We start from the raw sequence: 4,453 nt of genomic DNA on the forward strand, positions 1-4,453 counted from the left end.
GGAGAATGAAAACACGTTGATAAAGGCAGGCACCCATATGTGTAGACACGTGAACATCACACTTGCACACACATGTATGCACGCACACGTATGCATGCCTGCACGTACACACGCATGCACACAGGCAGTAAGACTTACAGCACAGTGCACAATGAAGGAGTTCAGGCATGCTAACTTTAAATACCATTACTTTTCATGTCCTGCTATTAAGGCCTTTGTTGTTTTACCCACACAAATTCTCACAATGACATACAAGGTGAGATGATGTGTAAGTGTGTACGAGCAAGGAGTGTGTGCTTGCCGGTCTGCCTGTGTGATGACTGTATTGAGAGTGTGTGTGTGTGTGTGTGTGTGTGTGTGTGTGTGTGTTTGTGTGTGTGTGTGCGTGCATGCGTGTGTGTGAGTGTGCACGCATGTGTGTGCGCATATGTGCGTGTGTCTGTGCGTGTGAGTGTGTGAGAGAGAGAGTGTGTACAGTGTGTCTAAATTGGCAGGCTGTAATTAAATGCGTAGACCTCTCCACTATCTCCTCCTCCAGCCAGCGCCAGTGACGCACAAGCCGCAGCACAGCCATGAGTCATCAGGCCCCGAGGATCACCAACCCCTCCCTCTATCTCTCCATCCCTCCCTCCCTCGCTCCCATCATCCACCTCTACCCAGCTCCGTGTAACCCTCTCTGCATCTCACAATGCCTTCCCTCTGTCCCCTTCTCTCCATTTCACCCTCTCTATTCCTTCGCCATTCCTCTCCTCTCTCTGTTGCCCCCTCCTCTTTTTCCTGTAGATATTCCTTTGAATTATCTCTCTCTCCCTCTTCAATCTGACACTCTCTGTTATCTCGGAATATCAGGCCAATCCTATATATCGACCCCCCCCCTCCTCCCTCGATCTTCATCACTATCTATCTCTCTTGTTAACCTTTCCACACCCATCCATGGACTGCTGGGGTAGTACGTTAACAAGTCACACACGGTGTGAGAGAGAGAGAGAGAGTTAGAGAGGACAGTTGGTAAAGAAAGGATGGGCAAGACAAGCGCACAAAGTGGAAAAAAGACATGGACGTAGAGAGCCGTTAAGAGGGTGAGTGAGGAAAACACAGATAATAGAAGAACATGAAAGTGTAAGAGGGGACAGGAGGAGAGAAATTGAGAGAGAGCAAAGAGGGTAGCGAGAGAGATAGAGGAGCCACAACCACGATTTGAGACATTTGCCACCCAGCCTCCGGAGTCATTATCTGACTCATGCTAATCTCTCTCTCTCTCTCTCTCTCTCTCTCTCTCTCTCTCTCTCTCTCTCTCTCTCTCTCTCTCTCTCTCTCTCTCTCTCTCTCTCTCTCTATCTCTCTCCTTCAGTGTGGAGGAGAACTCTCCCCAACTGCTAAAAGACACACCTAAGCTCCAAACACACACACACACACACACACTCACGGACACACGGACACACAAACAAAGAGAGATAACACACAACTGCAAAAATGCACCAAACAGAGAACTCATAGCTGCTCTAACTTCATATACAGTACTCCAAACAGACCCCACGACAAACTGCAGCACACACCGAAGGAGTTAGATGAGTCACAGAGAGGAGTCAGATGAAATCAGTCTCAGCTCTGATGGAGACTCGGTCCCTGTTTATAGAGAAAGGGGGATATTTCATTTTCATCACTCTCATCATTTATGCCATGAGTGGGAAGAGAGAGCACATTAAATTTATGACTCATATAATTGTGTGTGCCTCTCTGCCCCACCAACGCCCTGTAGAGGAGGGCTGCATCTGCTGCTGCAGAAGGAAAAAATACAATTTCGTGCTTTACTTGGTGTGGTTATCCAATTAGTTACACAGAACATGTGGCTAAACGGATGTGTGTCAATATGCTTCTGTTCCTGATCGCTGTTTTATACCCGAGGAGATCTCAACCACATTGGAGCAGAGATTTCTGTCTAAATATACATTTGGGAATGGAATATTATTGGTAATCAATTCAACAACCGTTTGGTTAGATTAATTGACTATTATCCTCCCTCTAAGCGAACAGTGATCATACCTTCCACTGGACTTGTTTTACAAAGACCACCTAAAGTGACTTTCTAAACACGTTCTACCTCTTTTCAATATGAACTCTGTACTGTGTGCTGATCCAGTTAAAATACACGTGTACACTGTTATAATTTGCAAGTGTGTGCAAGTGTGTGTGTGTGTGTGTGTGTGTGTGTGTGTGTGTGTGTGTGTGTGTGTATGTGTGTGTGTGTGTGTGTGTGTGTGTGTGTGTGTGTGTGTGTGTGTTATAATCAAGGTCATGGGCTCCTCTATGCTGAAACAGTAGTGATCTGGTAGCATTATGACAAGCAGTCAAGGTCACAGAAAACACTCTCAAATATGATGTCTCTGTATTGGATGAGATGAGAACCAATCCAAGTATTGCAAGGTACATGGTGCATAGATGTACATTTAAGTGTAAAGGGTAGTAATGCACAGGATTTAGCTTTTAGAATTGATTGAATATTGTTGTCAAGAGTTTCTCCCAGGCCTATTTGATCAATAAATATCCTCTATACTCTGTCGTCTGATATTCCACCATTATTGGCCACCTCCAGCAGTCCTTCAAGGTGAACAGCAAAGTGAGGTTGTTACGCTTGATTAAGGTAATTAGCTGCCATTCAAACCCATTGAGGCCATAGCGTCTTTTTGGCTTCATTATCTCATAATCATAACATAATTGTCTTCCAACTAAGTGGCTTCATGGAAATAATCAGCAATGGACTGATTATGCAGCATAGATGAAGTCATTTTCGAACAGCGTCATACTGTGGAGACAGGTGTAGCAGGACTGAGACACCGTGTCTGGTCTGGGTGGTGGGTTCCTCATCTGTCTACGGTTGCATGGTGAATAACTTTGCCTGAAAAAATACGATTTAATTAAACTGAACTAAACCGCCGCATACAATTGAATTAGTGGAACCAACAACTGATCTCAGCTTTACAAATATCAGCAACGCTCTCTGATATGAGGACCAATAGCCATTCTCAACACGACTCCACATCACACTCAGCCACACCTCCCTTATACACCACTGCAGATCATATGCTTTGCTATTGTCTCAATGATGATGTAAGAGGGAGTTAACTAGACATATTTCCTTGTCAAATCCAAATAAAATCAAACCAACGTTTGCACAGGATACTGGGTATACAAGGGGCAATGAAATACTTTCTTGCGAACTACCTCTCAACAGTAGCAGTGAAATATCACAAGGTTTTACACACGGTTTTAGTTCTACATGAACCATATCAATGTGATCACACAGTGTTTCCTATATTTCGAATGCCGAGTTAGTGTAACTGAGTTGAGATGCACTGTTGAATAGGTAGATTTTCAATAGCGCAACTGTTTAACATAAGGTATTTGTGGAGACGGTCATGTGTGTTGGCAAGTCAGAGGTCACAAGTTCGAACAACTGGAATTGCGTGGCTAGTCTTTGCAATAACTTGATGCTCCAGTTAAAAGGTTGAGAATCAAGGATAGAGCCAATCCTTGGTACTCTCCGAAGCTCTCTGAATTAATCAAGGAAAGAAACCTAGCTTGGGCTGAGGCTAGATTTATTGATTTAACTACAGACAGAAATATACCGCCATGATTAAGAAGCCTAATTCAAGTTACTAATTAAACACTCTCTGATTCTGGTGGTGACCCAACTCAATTTTGGAAAGCAGTTAACTTCAATAAGGGCTTATCATTGGATTTGATTTGTATATAAAGCATTTCTTTTGAAACTCTCCTTTTACCTCACATCATTGCTTTTATCACAGACACGCTCTTCACAGTACCAAACCAAGTCCCAAGCTTGGCTAACCCTCAAAGTTGAGCTAGGTAAATCAGCTTTTAGTTTCTGTTCCTTTTCCTTTCCGAGAACGACCTTCAAAATGTGCTCAGATTTGATTCTCTTGTGTCACTCGGTCAGTTTATGACCTTGATAAAGGATCTGTCATCCAAGGAATGTACATGTTTGTACATAATTGATAATATTGTGTAAATTGACTTCGGAATCGTGTTCTCAGTAAGACCTCCCTGTCTGAATAATGGTTTATGAATAATATTTTGTGATGTTCCAATGTTTCTGCCTGGTTCCTCTGTATCCTCATGTGATGCGTCTGCTATTCTAAATGTTATGTTTATCATTCTACAAAAGTGTGACCTTGCCGGTCCAGAAAGGTTACAAAGACAAAGATAATATTGTTGATAAACAAATACAGATATTGAATAAATACATAAATACATTTCAAAGCTGAACTCTACCACGCGTACATGCATGTTGTCTCCTTTTGGAAGGAAAGGTCAGATTAACCAAAACATAACAATAAAGTAGCTTAAATTGCCTTTATGCCTTTATGTATGTTTCATCACAAATATTTGTCATATAAAGAGTGCATGAGGTGTTAAATATATTGGCTTATTT

The sequence above is a fragment of the Nansenia antarctica genome, assembly GCF_963989245.1.
Source record: "Nansenia antarctica genome assembly, chromosome: 20".
Taxonomy (NCBI): Eukaryota; Metazoa; Chordata; class Actinopteri; order Argentiniformes; family Microstomatidae; genus Nansenia; species Nansenia antarctica.